The sequence below is a fragment of the Helianthus annuus genome, chromosome 15 (assembly GCF_002127325.2).
Source record: "Helianthus annuus cultivar XRQ/B chromosome 15, HanXRQr2.0-SUNRISE, whole genome shotgun sequence".
Lineage (NCBI taxonomy): Eukaryota > Viridiplantae > Streptophyta > Magnoliopsida > Asterales > Asteraceae > Helianthus > Helianthus annuus.
Window position 1 is genome coordinate 85,165,236 of NC_035447.2, and position 16,711 is coordinate 85,181,946.

General features: G+C 40.7%; 1 long non-coding RNA gene across 1 annotated transcript; it reads right to left on the reverse strand.

Moving 5' to 3' along the window:
* Positions 1 to 12,737: 12,737 nt before the first annotated feature.
* Positions 12,738 to 15,695, reverse strand: LOC118487306. The gene is made up of 3 exons (XR_004881294.1): positions 15,563 to 15,695; positions 14,127 to 14,215; positions 12,738 to 12,947 (listed from the first exon to the last, which is right to left on the reverse strand). It is a non-coding gene; the product is annotated as an uncharacterized LOC118487306 (long non-coding RNA).
* Positions 15,696 to 16,711: the final 1,016 nt, after the last annotated feature.

A 16,711-nucleotide genomic window follows, 5' to 3' on the forward strand; every position in this document is an offset into this window, starting at 1 on the left:
GGCACGGGGGCGTGTTGAGTAGACACGGCCCCGTGTTCAGCCTACTGTCTGACTTAAAACAGGATTGCCAGTTCCAATGATTGAGCACGGGGCGTGTTCAGCGGGCACGGCCCCGTGTTGAGCTCTGCAGAAGCTAAAAATCTAAGAAAAATCCTAAAAAAAAATCAAAGAAAAATAAAAATATGATTAGGCCGTTGATTCCTAACTTTCTTAAAATCCTTGTGTCCCCGGCAACGGCGCCAAAAACTTGATGCGTGTGTAGTGTAATATTATTTTGATGAGTATTTAAGCCCCTTTTTACACTTTTAGCCAAGTTTTAAATTTATAAAACACGATATTCACTAACACTAAACACACATATGGGCAAGTGCACCCATCGTGGACGTAGTATAGTGTTGGTAAGATACCGAGGTCGTCCAAGGACACAAGAGCTTTTAATACCGGTTTATCCTCAACGTCTAATCAAATCAAAAAGTGAGAAAAATGTTTTAAACTAAGAAAATAAAAACTAACTAAATGCTGAAAAATAAAAATAAAATAAAAACAGATAGACAAGATGAATCACTTGGATCCGACATGTGTATTAGTATAACCTTTGATTATTTTCGCACTTTTGCACTTGTTTAAGAGATTATCTTAGTTATTGTAGTAGGCCCCTCTTTTGAAGGCGACGTTACCCTCAACCCAGTAGTTTGAGTCAGCAAGGATACAATCCTAAAGGGTCGGATTATTGAAAGATAATGAATTAAGTTATTAATGCAAATTATGGTAGGCCCCGCTTTTGGCGGTGACGTTACCCTCGGCTAAGTAGTCTGAGTCAGCAGGGATACTGTCACACCCCCAAAATCCACCTGCGGAGTATCACCGCTTGGGAGCGTGACTGACCAGGATCAAGCCACCAATCATATTGAACATGCATTTAATATTAAATAAAGTAAATGAAAACCATCCATTCAATACAAAAGGTGTTCAAACATTAAATCGTTTCAAAAGTGTTGCGGAAGCATAGTAAATAAACCAGTATCAATAGTTTTAAGTATCACAATAGTAAAGCGGAAGAGCCACGATCCTTGTCCACAACGACCCGCATCTCCAGTGCAAGCTCCAAGTACCTAGCGATCTGCAAGGCATGCAACAGAATGATCAACAAACTAGTTGAGCGAGTTCACATAAAGAGAATGCGTAATAGTAAGTTCATTTGTAATAGGTGGCTCTACTGGGCCGTTTGTATATTTTACTGTGGTGGGTTCCACGTTTTCCTGTGGTGGTGTTCCACGTTTTCCTGTGGTGGGGTTCCACGTTTTCCTGTGGTGGTGTTCCACGTTTTCCTGTTAGTTCGCGACCATAGTCTTTACCGACCAGGGTGTGTGCGAAGGCAATTTATCAGTTCGTTCGCGACCATAGTCTTTACCGACCAGGGTGGGTGCGAAGGCAGTTGAGTAGTTCGTAAGCATCAACAGTTTAATCGTTCGTTACAGTATCAAAGTATGCACAATTAATCATCCAACCCATTCCCACCCTGGGAACCCATGCCTTGGCTGTGTGAACTCACCTTGGTTTGCTCGGTATGCTAAGTTATGCGCTCACTAGTAATTAATCACGTCCTACTGTACGCACGTATAACAAATCAGTTCATGTTCACAATGATTCGCATGCAATATAATGTTCACGTAACAGTCAGTTTGTACATCGGCGCAACACGTACCATTTCCTAGTTACTCATCAGCTAGTGCACACAATTACAAATGTAAACATTCATCATCAAGCATGGCATGTCAAATAGTTCATGTATACATTCCATCCTTCGAAGGATGTTTATAATTGCTACTATCCTTCGATCCACTGTTAACTTTCGACACATCAGTGATCTTTCAACACTTACAAGTTTTCACAGTTATCTTTCGGACTAGTTGGTATGTTTCGTACCATCAGTCATCTTTCGACCTAAGGTATCTTTCGGTCAACTTAATTATGTTTCGGTCATATCTATCCTTCGGTCAATGCTATGTTTCGACTACAAGCATCTTTCGATCAATCAACAGTTACGTTTTCACAATCAGTTACGTTTTCACAGGAACAGCAACCCTAATCATCTGTACAGCCGTCATCATCATTACCAAAACATCAGAATCATTTAGCACATCTAATCATAACGCAATCATCCAGAAATCATTGTCTAGCATGAACCTAGTTTAAACGTATCACGAAACCGGTTAACGCACATTAACACATCATCAAACCCTATGTGAAATCTATATCGATATTCAATCGTATTCAAAATCATAATATTCAGGCATGTATCAGTTCAGGTTACATCAACAATCAAGAACACACTACACGTGAACACATACGCATATAAACGAACGATCGAATCAAATAGATTTTACTAACCGAAATGAGGGTTTGGTCGCAAGGGTCTCCTGTGGTTACTAGCTTGCCGTCACAGTTTGGAGAGCTCTAGGGTTGGGAATATGATAGAAAATGACAGCCGATACATGCTGATACGTATTTATACGTATTACAGAAATGGGCCAAGCCCATCTGAAAGACTGGGCCGAAGGATCTGGGTTCCAGTCGAAGGATATGGTCTTGGTTCGAAGGATATGTTTCGAGATCCTTCGAACCGGCAGTTGATCCTTCGAATCGAAGGATATCTTTCGGGGTCCTTCGATTGGCATAACATGTTTCGATCTAAACTAAGTGTTTTAATCATATTCTAATAATAACTTTAATACCACAGCAAGTAATCACATATGTGCAACACGACAATTCATTTCATCAAAACACAACGTGTACAATTACAAGTCCATAATCCAAACAACTAAACAGTCAAAGTCAACGCGCATTTAATGCGAAAGTGAAAGTTAGAAACTCGAGTTGTCACATTATCCCCAACTAATTGGAAATTTCGTCCCGAAATTTGGTATGCACTCACTGAGGAAGCTAGGTAAGCTGTATCGTTTACTGGTTTTCCTGGGGTGTCACAATTACCCCCAAAATCCACCTGCGGAGTATCACCGCTTGGGAGCGTGACTGACCAGGATCAAGCCACCAATCATATTGAACATGCATTTAATATTAAATAAAGTAAATGAAAACCATCCATTCAATACAAAAGGTGTTCAAACATTAAATCGTTTCAAAAGTGTTGCGGAAGCATAGTAAATAAACCAGTATCAATAGTTTTAAGTATCACAATAGTAAAGCGGAAGAGCCACGATCCTTGTCCACAACGACCCGCATCTCCAGTGCAAGCTCCAAGTACCTAGCGATCTGCAAGGCATGCAACAGAATGATCAACAAACTAGTTGAGCGAGTTCACATAAAGAGAATGCGTAATAGTAAGTTCATTTGTAATAGGTGGCTCTACTGGGCCGTTTGTATATTTTACTGTGGTGGGTTCCACGTTTTCCTGTGGTGGTGTTCCACGTTTTCCTGTGGTGGGGTTCCACGTTTTCCTGTGGTGGTGTTCCACGTTTTCCTGTTAGTTCGCGACCATAGTCTTTACCGACCAGGGTGTGTGCGAAGGCAATTTATCAGTTCGTTCGCGACCATAGTCTTTACCGACCAGGGTGGGTGCGAAGGCAGTTGAGTAGTTCGTAAGCATCAACAGTTTAATCGTTCGTTACAGTATCAAAGTATGCACAATTAATCATCCAACCCATTCCCACCCTGGGAACCCATGCCTTGGCTGTGTGAACTCACCTTGGTTTGCTCGGTATGCTAAGTTATGCGCTCACTAGTAATTAATCACGTCCTACTGTACGCACGTATAACAAATCAGTTCATGTTCACAATGATTCGCATGCAATATAATGTTCACGTAACAGTCAGTTTGTACATCGGCGCAACACGTACCATTTCCTAGTTACTCATCAGCTAGTGCACACAATTACAAATGTAAACATTCATCATCAAGCATGGCATGTCAAATAGTTCATGTATACATTCCATCCTTCGAAGGATGTTTATAATTGCTACTATCCTTCGATCCACTGTTAACTTTCGACACATCAGTGATCTTTCAACACTTACAAGTTTTCACAGTTATCTTTCGGACTAGTTGGTATGTTTCGTACCATCAGTCATCTTTCGACCTAAGGTATCTTTCGGTCAACTTAATTATGTTTCGGTCATATCTATCCTTCGGTCAATGCTATGTTTCGACTACAAGCATCTTTCGATCAATCAACAGTTACGTTTTCACAATCAGTTACGTTTTCACAGGAACAGCAACCCTAATCATCTGTACAGCCGTCATCATCATTACCAAAACATCAGAATCATTTAGCACATCTAATCATAACGCAATCATCCAGAAATCATTGTCTAGCATGAACCTAGTTTAAACGTATCACGAAACCGGTTAACGCACATTAACACATCATCAAACCCTATGTGAAATCTATATCGATATTCAATCGTATTCAAAATCATAATATTCAGGCATGTATCAGTTCAGGTTACATCAACAATCAAGAACACACTACACGTGAACACATACGCATATAAACGAACGATCGAATCAAATAGATTTTACTAACCGAAATGAGGGTTTGGTCGCAAGGGTCTCCTGTGGTTACTAGCTTGCCGTCACAGTTTGGAGAGCTCTAGGGTTGGGAATATGATAGAAAATGACAGCCGATACATGCTGATACGTATTTATACGTATTACAGAAATGGGCCAAGCCCATCTGAAAGACTGGGCCGAAGGATCTGGGTTCCAGTCGAAGGATATGGTCTTGGTTCGAAGGATATGTTTCGAGATCCTTCGAACCGGCAGTTGATCCTTCGAATCGAAGGATATCTTTCGGGGTCCTTCGATTGGCATAACATGTTTCGATCTAAACTAAGTGTTTTAATCATATTCTAATAATAACTTTAATACCACAGCAAGTAATCACATATGTGCAACACGACAATTCATTTCATCAAAACACAACGTGTACAATTACAAGTCCATAATCCAAACAACTAAACAGTCAAAGTCAACGCGCATTTAATGCGAAAGTGAAAGTCAGAAACTCGAGTTGTCACATTATCCCCAACTAATTGGAAATTTCGTCCCGAAATTTGGTATGCACTCACTGAGGAAGCTAGGTAAGCTGTATCGTTTACTGGTTTTCCTGGGGTGTCACATCATCCCCCCGTTGATTTGGAATTTCGTCCCGAAATTCAGTAGTAGTAGCTTCAGCCTCAGTAGTGGTTGCATTGGTTCCGAATAACTGGGGGTACTTTTCTGTCATCCTATCTTCGCGTTCCCAGGTGTACACTGGGCCACGTTTGGAGTTCCAACGAACTCGAACAAGAGGGATTCTCTTGTTTTTGAGGACCTTCACATCCCGGTCCGTGATTTCTACTGGTTCCTTGACGAACTGTAACCGCTCGTCGATAGTGGGTTCCTTACAAGGAAAGATAAGGTTTTCATCGGATAGGCACTTCTGTAAGTTCGATACATGAAAGACATTGTGAACTGCCCCGAGTTCAGTTGGTAGATTCAATCTATAGGCTACCCTGCCTATTCGTTCTATGATCTAGAATGGTCCGACATACCGTGAATTTAGTTTGCCCCGTTTGCCAAAACGTACTACACCCTTCCAGGGTGAAACTTTTAGTAAAACCCGGTCCCCGACCCGAAATTCCAATGGCTTCCTACGCTGGTCCGCGTAGGCTTTCAGACGGTCGCGTGCTGCCGCCATGCGTTGTTGTATCTGTGAAATCTTTTCTGTGGCGTCCACTACAATCTCTGGACCCGTGATTTGACTATCCCCCACCTCTGCCCAACAGAGAGGTGACTGGCATTTACGCCCGTACAATGCCTCGAATGGAGCGGCTTGAATGCTGGTGTGATAACTATTATTGTACGAGAACTCCACCAAAGGGAGGTGCTTTTCCCAGCCGTTGCCGAAATCGATAACATACGCTCGAAGCGTGTCTTCTAGAGTTTGAATAGTTCGCTCAGACTGCCCATCCGTCTGAGGGTGATATACTGTGCTCATGTCTAATTCTGAGCCGAAGGATTTGTGCATCGCTTGCCAAAGCTCTGTCGTGAATCGTGCATCGCGATCCGAAATAATAGAAATGGGCACCCCGTGCCTCGAAACAACTTCCTTGAGGTAGATATCTGCGAGAGTGGAGAACTTATCCGTTTCCTTAATAGCTAAGAAGTGTGCAGACTTGGTGAGTCGATCCACGATCACCCATATTGTGTCGTTCCCACGCTGAGATCTCGGTAGGCCTGTAACAAAGTCCATGGAAATTTCTTCCCATTTCCACTGTGGTATCGTAGACTGTTGAAGTAGGCCAGCTGGTTTCTGATATTTGACCCTGACTCTCGCACAGGTCAAGCATTTTCCAACGTACGTAGCAATATGGGCCTTCATACTAGGCCACCAATATGCAGTGCTGATGTCGTGGTACATTTTATCCGACCCTGGATGTACCGAGTAACGAGACTTGTGTGCTTCGTCTATTACGAGTTCGCGTAAACCGCCATAGAAAGGGACCCAACTCCGGCCCGTGACATAGTAGGCGCCGTCCGCCTTTTGTTCCATTTGTTGTCGTGAGCCGCGTAAGGCTTCAGCCTTGACGTTTTCGGGCTTCAGGGCTTCTGTCTGAGCAGCTCGTATCTGAGCAGGAAGGCTAGACTGAATCGTAAGCTGTAGCGCTCGCACGCGCCGTGGTAAAGTGTCCTTTCGACTAAGGGCATCCGCCACAACATTGGCTTTGCCTGGATGATACTTGATAGCGCATTCGTAATCGTTAAGTAACTCGACCCATCGTCGTTGACGCATATTCAAATCCTTCTGCTTAAGGATATGCTCGAGACTCCTGTGATCGGTGTAAATCGTGCACCTGGTACCGTACAGGTAGTGTCGCCATATCTTAAGCGCGAAAACAACAGCTCCCAGCTCTAAATCGTGCGTCGTGTAGTTGCGCTCGTGAACCTTGAGTTGACGAGAGGCGTAAGCGATAACCTTGTCGCGCTGCATTAACACACATCCCAGTCCCCGAATGGATGCATCACAATAAACCACGAAGTCGTCTGTGCCCTCTGGCAATGAGAGGATAGGTGCACTGCAAAGTCTATCCTTTAGGTGCTGAAAAGCAGTCTCCTGGGGCTCTCCCCAGCGATAGGTAACACCCTTCTGTGTCAGTAGCGTAAGTGGTTGCGTGATCTTTGAAAAGTCCCTAATAAACCGTCTGTAGTAACCTGCCAGACCCAAGAATTGACGTATTTCTGTCGGTGTACGCGGTGCAGGCCAGTTTCTGATCGAATCTACCTTGGATGGATCGACATGTATCCCATCCTTGTTCACTACGTGGCCTAAGAAGTGGACTTCACGAAGCCAGAAGTCGCATTTTGAAAACTTTGCGTACAGTTGCTCCTTTCGAATAAGTTCCAAGATAAGACGTAAGTGTTGCTCGTGCTCCTCCTGACTCTTGGAGTAGATCAGAATGTCGTCGATAAAGACAATAACGAACTTGTCAAGATAAGGTTTGCGCACCCTGTTCGTAAAGTCCGTAAATACGGCAGGTGTGTTCAACAATATCAACCCATCCATCACATCAAACATAAAATATAGTAGTTAAAATAATTCATAAAACCCAAGACATTTGATGTTCAAACCAAACTTTGTTCGAATAGCGGAAACATAATAATGAAAAACCCAAAAAGAAGTTATAAGTTCAAATATCGTTCATTGCGTCTCCCTGACCAATCATGTACACGCTGCCCCGGCGTCATGGTTTCCATTGCTTCCCCCAACACTTTCCCGTTGTCATCCCTGTTTCCATGGTCGTGGTTTTGAGTCTGATCCTGGTTTAATTGAGGGCAATCGCGTTTAAAATGACCTTCAGCCCCACACTGGAAACATCCCCCGTTTCCACGCTGTGGCTGCTGCTGTGTGCTCTGTGGAGCTGGTAGTTGCAGTTGCTGGTTCTGTGAAGGTTGAGGCAGTCGTTGTTGTTCTTGGGTTACAGGACGTGAGTTTCGACAATCCTTTGCTTCATGACCAATCTTGAGACACCGCTGGCAACGACCCCTGTTGCACTGGCCACCGTGGTGTCTGTTACATTTGTTGCACCATGGGTGAATTCCTCGATATCTTTTCTGCCCATGACTACTAGAAAACTGCTGTTTGGGGCTCTGGTAGTCATCTATCTCTTGCTGCTGCGTCAGAGGTTGGACCAAAATTAATCCCGTGCTCAGGTTTTCATCCCACTTGCGTTTGTTATCTCTAGAAGCACATGCAGTATCAGTCTTAGCTCGTTTCGGTAGTTTGTTCTGTTCTACAGCCTGGTCTGTGAGACGATGAGCCAATCGAGTGGCTTGCTGGATAGTGCCAAGGTTAGCTGTGGTCATATGATTCTGAATTTCGGGCACCAGACCCTTGAGATACAGTTCGATGCGTTTGGTGGGAGGGTCTACCATAGTAGGACAAAATGTGGCTAATTCATTCGATCTCCTCGTATAAGCTTCAATTTCAGACCCCACCATCTGTAGGTTGAGGAACTCTACCTCTAGTTTGTGGATGTCTTCACGACTACAAAACTCTTCCTTAATCAGTTCCTTGAACTCGTTCCAGGGGGTGGCATTAGCAGCTGCCAGCCCTAACATCTGAACCTGTGCTTTCCACCAGGTAAATGCAGCACCTTCGAGTGCTCCAGCAGCAAACTTTACCCTACGTGACTCAGGGCAATCATGCACCTCGAAGTCAGTTTCGAGTCTCTCGAACCAATGGAGGAGGCCTTCAACCCCCTCAGTTCCGCTGAAGGTACAAAGCTGGCAATCCTTGAGATTTTTGAAGGTGTAAACAGGGGACTGAGCGTGTTGACCTCCCGCTTGTATGGCTGCAAGTGCCGCAGCAATTCGTTCGTTAATGAGAGCCGTCAACTGGGCTTGTGTCATGTTGATATATTCGGCCATGACCTTTATGGCAAATGTAACGTAAGTGAGAATGGTTCGCGAGTAGGGCGATGACAGAAAAGTGTAAGCACATAAGTATTCTCATGCAATGACAAGTTGTGAGCAAAGTAATGTAAGCATACTACGAGCAAAGTTCTATGCAATTCTAGCATGTAGGCAATAAACATAAACCTTATTACCTAGGATGTCGAGTCTTGCACGTGGAGCGAAGCGTCGTTGTGGATCGTTGAGAGCACTGTTCTGGTTATAGTCTGGTTTTAATAAAAACGTTTTCCCATATTAAAACCAAGTTCTCTATAACCAATGGCTCTGATACCAATCTGTCACACCCCCAAAATCCACCTGCGGAGTATCACCGCTTGGGAGCGTGACTGACCAGGATCAAGCCACCAATCATATTGAACATGCATTTAATATTAAATAAAGTAAATGAAAACCATCCATTCAATACAAAAGGTGTTCAAACATTAAATCGTTTCAAAAGTGTTGCGGAAGCATAGTAAATAAACCAGTATCAATAGTTTTAAGTATCACAATAGTAAAGCGGAAGAGCCACGATCCTTGTCCACAACGACCCGCATCTCCAGTGCAAGCTCCAAGTACCTAGCGATCTGCAAGGCATGCAACAGAATGATCAACAAACTAGTTGAGCGAGTTCACATAAAGAGAATGCGTAATAGTAAGTTCATTTGTAATAGGTGGCTCTACTGGGCCGTTTGTATATTTTACTGTGGTGGGTTCCACGTTTTCCTGTGGTGGTGTTCCACGTTTTCCTGTGGTGGGGTTCCACGTTTTCCTGTGGTGGTGTTCCACGTTTTCCTGTTAGTTCGCGACCATAGTCTTTACCGACCAGGGTGTGTGCGAAGGCAATTTATCAGTTCGTTCGCGACCATAGTCTTTACCGACCAGGGTGGGTGCGAAGGCAGTTGAGTAGTTCGTAAGCATCAACAGTTTAATCGTTCGTTACAGTATCAAAGTATGCACAATTAATCATCCAACCCATTCCCACCCTGGGAACCCATGCCTTGGCTGTGTGAACTCACCTTGGTTTGCTCGGTATGCTAAGTTATGCGCTCACTAGTAATTAATCACGTCCTACTGTACGCACGTATAACAAATCAGTTCATGTTCACAATGATTCGCATGCAATATAATGTTCACGTAACAGTCAGTTTGTACATCGGCGCAACACGTACCATTTCCTAGTTACTCATCAGCTAGTGCACACAATTACAAATGTAAACATTCATCATCAAGCATGGCATGTCAAATAGTTCATGTATACATTCCATCCTTCGAAGGATGTTTATAATTGCTACTATCCTTCGATCCACTGTTAACTTTCGACACATCAGTGATCTTTCAACACTTACAAGTTTTCACAGTTATCTTTCGGACTAGTTGGTATGTTTCGTACCATCAGTCATCTTTCGACCTAAGGTATCTTTCGGTCAACTTAATTATGTTTCGGTCATATCTATCCTTCGGTCAATGCTATGTTTCGACTACAAGCATCTTTCGATCAATCAACAGTTACGTTTTCACAATCAGTTACGTTTTCACAGGAACAGCAACCCTAATCATCTGTACAGCCGTCATCATCATTACCAAAACATCAGAATCATTTAGCACATCTAATCATAACGCAATCATCCAGAAATCATTGTCTAGCATGAACCTAGTTTAAACGTATCACGAAACCGGTTAACGCACATTAACACATCATCAAACCCTATGTGAAATCTATATCGATATTCAATCGTATTCAAAATCATAATATTCAGGCATGTATCAGTTCAGGTTACATCAACAATCAAGAACACACTACACGTGAACACATACGCATATAAACGAACGATCGAATCAAATAGATTTTACTAACCGAAATGAGGGTTTGGTCGCAAGGGTCTCCTGTGGTTACTAGCTTGCCGTCACAGTTTGGAGAGCTCTAGGGTTGGGAATATGATAGAAAATGACAGCCGATACATGCTGATACGTATTTATACGTATTACAGAAATGGGCCAAGCCCATCTGAAAGACTGGGCCGAAGGATCTGGGTTCCAGTCGAAGGATATGGTCTTGGTTCGAAGGATATGTTTCGAGATCCTTCGAACCGGCAGTTGATCCTTCGAATCGAAGGATATCTTTCGGGGTCCTTCGATTGGCATAACATGTTTCGATCTAAACTAAGTGTTTTAATCATATTCTAATAATAACTTTAATACCACAGCAAGTAATCACATATGTGCAACACGACAATTCATTTCATCAAAACACAACGTGTACAATTACAAGTCCATAATCCAAACAACTAAACAGTCAAAGTCAACGCGCATTTAATGCGAAAGTGAAAGTCAGAAACTCGAGTTGTCACAGATACAGTCCTAAATAGCCGGGTTATAGTATTAATAGTAGTTAACTTATGAGGGGGTCATAGAGTTTGGATCCCCGCCATCCAGTACCTATGGGCATTGAAGGAGATCCTACTAAATTTGACCCAGGTCCCAAGCAGGACCTCTAAACGCTGAACAAGGGCAAGACCCTTACCAAACCGTTCCCTTAACCCCCGACCAGGTAGCCAACATACCTCCATATAGACCGTGGAGATATGAATGGTGAAAATCTTTTATTTTATATAGACAGTAAAATAATGCCAAGACACCACGGACAAACGATAAGGAAAGATCACCTTCAACATAAGTAACTAGTTATTAAAGTCATTAATACAAAACCAAATAAAAAGTGCAAAAGATTAAAAATAAAAAGTATTATACTAAACACTTGTCTTCACCAAGTGATGTAAGAGACTTAGGCAAACATGGCCTTGATTGTCAAGAACTCTTACGATCAATCTTGGATCCCGAGACGACTCACACACTCTACGATGGATAATGGATGATGGTGGTGGATGATGGTGTTATGGTGGTGGTGGGTGGTGGATGAGGTGTGAGAGAGGTGGTGTGCCAAGGGATGAGAGAGAATGAAGCCAAGCTCCTCTATTTATAGGCTGAACAGAAGGCTGGACACGGCCCCGTGTCCGCTGGACACGGCCCCGTGCCCGTCTGACATTCTCTCACTTCATTAATTGTAATTGCGAATTACAATTAATGCTCCTGCTGTACTTTCACCACGCCCCCGTGCTCGCTGGACACGGCCCCGTGGTGGGCAATGGAAGCTTCTACTGGTTTGTCTTTTCTACTGCTTCCTGGGCACGCCCCCGTGTTCGCTGGACACGGGGCGTGTTCAGACTCTGTTTCTTCTCCTTTGCCTTGGGAGGTGCCGTTGAGGGTCCGGGCAGTCAACTTTTGTTCCTTTTCTTGTATTTTATGGTAGAATTAGTTGTCTTTTTGCTTCTTTTGTGATTTTGAGCTCATTTCATCCTGAAAATACAAAAGGAAGACAAAAACACTCTTTTTCCAACATTAGTACTTAAAAAGGGTTAGTTTTATGCCTTAATTGATGTGATTTATATGTTGCATTTTACACACATCAGCTATGATGCATCTTGTACCCTTTCCTCAATTCACTAATACATATAACCTACTGAATAACAATTTAATATTTGGCGTTGTACAAATTCCCGACATCCCCCACACAATGTAAGCCAATGCTGCTACTTACAATCTTCAGATTTGGCAAACTTGTCCCAACTTTGTAATGCCCAGATGTCCTAATCCGAAAAGTAATATTATCATACTATTATTTAAAAAAATTTGGGCATGACCCGTTCGTATTATGAACAATTCCCTGTATGACCAACATGTAAAAACTTAAATACGACACAGGGGAAAATATGAGCCCAAAAATTTCGTTCTTAAAAATTCATATTAACTACATGAAGACCGAATTACAAATTTTAATTCATTCATTAGAAATGATTCACAATGTTACATTAATCAAGGCTTCATGGCCTATTTAAAACAAACGATGTGACCTTTCTTTCCCGTACAACCCTTGCTCTTAACTCGATCTATGTCTGCTTCACTTCGCTAGCAGTAGAGAAGACCCGTACGATACCTGAGGACACCACATACAACTTAACCATTAGACTTTAATACATCGCACAAAATCAAACTATGTAATAGAAGTTCATAAATCATTCCATGAAGTAACTTGGAATTGTCCAAGCGTACATCTTAAATATCCTTAATCCAAATCCTTTTTCAGTTCTTCATGAACCCAACAGTCTCATACCTGCATTACATTCAAAACTCAAAGCACATCATTAGTAATCATAAGTACTCCGACGCCTTGATAACGTTCATACGTATATCTTTAGCATCATATATTCATACACACATGCATTCACACTTACGCGCCTATTATCATATACGCCTATATGCAAACATACCTTCATACATGTCTACGACCCTATCTACGCACAAACAATCATTTACAATTTATATACACTAGCTCATGCTTACCACTTCATACACGTACGCTTATGCCGAAACAACATATTCACAACTTAGCATAATATAGGCGATATACAAACGACCTACATGCCTACTAGATTCCTAAACATATTTACTTAAACAATTTCTTACACTAATACGAAAACAAATCTATTCTTTCACTAACCGACGACCATTAACATCTCTTATATCCAAAACCAATCCTTAACATAAGTTATGAGACCTTGAAACACCATTTAGACAAGTCCAATGTATAAAACAACAAAATCCAAACGGTCCCTCGCGGGCCGCGTAAGCCTTGGCTTACTTCTTCGCGGGGCGCGACAGCTCCACCGTAAGCTACGGTGGCTACCGTAGCTTACACCGTAGCTTACAGTGGCCATAAAATCCTTACGGTGAGATGCTACTGCCTTACGGTGACCAAAAAGGCAGCTCAAAACCCATTTTAATTACTAAAACTAGCATTTCTTGACCAATTTATATCCGAAACACTTGAGGCTTGCTTCTAATTATCCGTAAAACGTTTCCCTTACATAAACGACTAAAAACCCTTACCCAGGGGTCCTAACCATAACGAATTACTTTACATTACATGACTTATACACATAAATTCAACTTGTTTGAACTTACCAATTTTCTTTCGGCTTAAATTACAAACTTTAACCTATTAAAGCATTATTAGCTTAATGCTCCTGATTAATACATGCACTTTCATGATATTTCATAAAAATACGTATTAAATTTATTAAACCTACTAAAAGGTGAATCGAAATTCACTTACTTTGAGCGTCCGTTCTTGCTTTCACTTCCTTGTCTCCTCTTGACTCGTTAGCTTTCTTCGCTTGATTCCTTGCTAACACGATGCATATCCTTTCATTCCATTTTTTTACAACATTGTTAGTATACATGATCATTCATCTTATCAATCATTCCGTTCCTATGTCTCATTGACTTTTATTGGGCAAATACTAACATACATATGGCACAGATCCATTATCACATCATTCATAAGATAACCAATTCAACTTACCGTCATGTACGTCATATAATAATCTAGCAAATATTCACTTGATCTCCTTATTCTCACAATAGTGTTAGGAAGTCCAACCTTATTATTCATACCTTGTTGACTTTCTAAAAAGTCAACTGTCAATCATACACACTTCCAATCCGGTAAACATATAACCACTTAGTCACATTACTTTTATTAACTAATCATTCACTAACATGTATTGCTCAATTCACTAAAAATAGGCTGTTTTGGGACGGCCGTTTACTGTACTTACGAGCTTGCAAAAATTACAATTTTTTTATGTGACGTGCCCCTCGGAGGGGTTATCCTTGTGTTAAATTTTTAGAGTCTAACTCTCTACCAAGAATTTATAAAAATTCATCTACCAAGCTGCAATCAGATTCGTCACTTCTGACTGCAGCTTACGGAAAAATTCATTTAAAATTCCTCGTTTATCCGATTGACGAAATTCCAATTGGAGATTTTTGGAACCCCTGAAGCTACCTACAGTAAAAATTTGAGATCACAACTCAATCCCTGAATTGAGTTATAACATTCATAATGTGCTGCAAATTCTGCCAGAAAACGCAGCATGAACCTTCGATACGGAAAAATTCATAAAACGTTCATTTTTCGTCGAAAAAATGAAATTCCAGTTGAGTTTAGTTTGAAAGAGTTTTCCTGGGAGTTCATCACAAACTCAATAAACATCAGTTTTTGACAAGATTTGACCCAGTTACAGCCAGTTACATTCGGTTGTAACTTTCTGGACAGATTTAGTTTTCACCAAATCTTTTCTAAATATCACTCATTCTAATTTCACCTAGACATTTCATCATACACCTTGTGTGCGTACTAGCATCTAAGCCTAATGTACAAGTAATCAATGCACAATTTCACTAGAAATTTTATAACTCACTAAATCAACTAAATTCACATAGCACATTCATTCTACAACATACTAATCTATTGGTATTTTTGCACATAACGTTCACCCATCCAAATCTCTTGGTTTATTCACTACAATTTCACCATACAACCAAATCAAATGTGTTTCTACCCAAACTTTCAATCTAATCAGTGTCATGCATAAAACATCTTCTATTTAGTGATTCTAAACCATAGACAAGTTCAATTTCATACTTTTTCATAGATTAATCAAAACCCTTTTTATTAACTATCAGAAATCGCATAATTCAACTTACCCCATGTTAGAAAACCCTTAGATGAACGAGAAATTGATCACATGCAATCGATTAGCCCTTGATTTCCTTCTCAAATCGCTGATTTTAGGATGTTAGGGTTTTGGCTCTTCCTTGGCCCCTTGTTCTCGATCGCACGCCCCAAACAAAACAAACACTGACTTATTTTTTATCAAGTGTTTTATTTAAAACATTTTTCCCTTTTAACCCCTCCATCTTTCAAAACATGTCCTTTATTTCCTTTCACATACTAACTTGGTCAATCTCATGTGCACACAAGTTTTAGAATTTCCATAACTTGTAAAACTTAGGGAATGGTACAGTAATTCTATATTTACCACGTCTTATAATAAAATTTTTAATATTATATTGCGGCGTACGAAATTCGGGGTGTTACAAACTTATATTTAAAAAAAAAATAAATCTCTACGATCGTTATACCCATAACATCATCATTTTACCCCGTTTCTCCCCGAAAACTATTTATGACATTAAAACATGTTTTTCTTGAAAAACAGTTTAAGTCATACTTCTTCGTGTTTTTCTACAAAACACATTAAAATATTCTAAAAATCATATTTTCCATGAAAATACATTTTTATGTAATTCGAAAGCATATTTTATATGAAAACATATACTTTTCTTTTTAAATGCGTGTTCTTCCCTCGAAAACAGTATATAAAACAATAAAAAGAGGGGTTTCTGTGACACTCACCTTTGGGTGCGTTTATAATATCGCAATCCCTCAGATCAAATCAACATATCCTAATTTAGATAGGAATAATTTAATAACTAATTGTTCTACAAATAATCAAGTTTCTCCATTACTTAGGATTTTCACATATATTTGAGGTTTTTACGAAAAAGTCTTTGTTTTTAATTATGTTGGCAAGTAGATATATATAGTGGAGAGTTCAAATGAGAAGAATTAAAAATTAAGAATAAAAAGAATAAAGGATACAAAGGTAATTTGAACAAATCATTTAATGAGTCTATTATTTATTTTTGTTATTCAAATTAATGAACTATAATCATTTAATGAGCCTATCTTATAAAATAGTTGTGCACCTTACACAATAAAAACAATCCTGCACATGATCTTACATTTACAACCTTTCTTACACCATTAAAACAATATTTTGGTGTAGGATA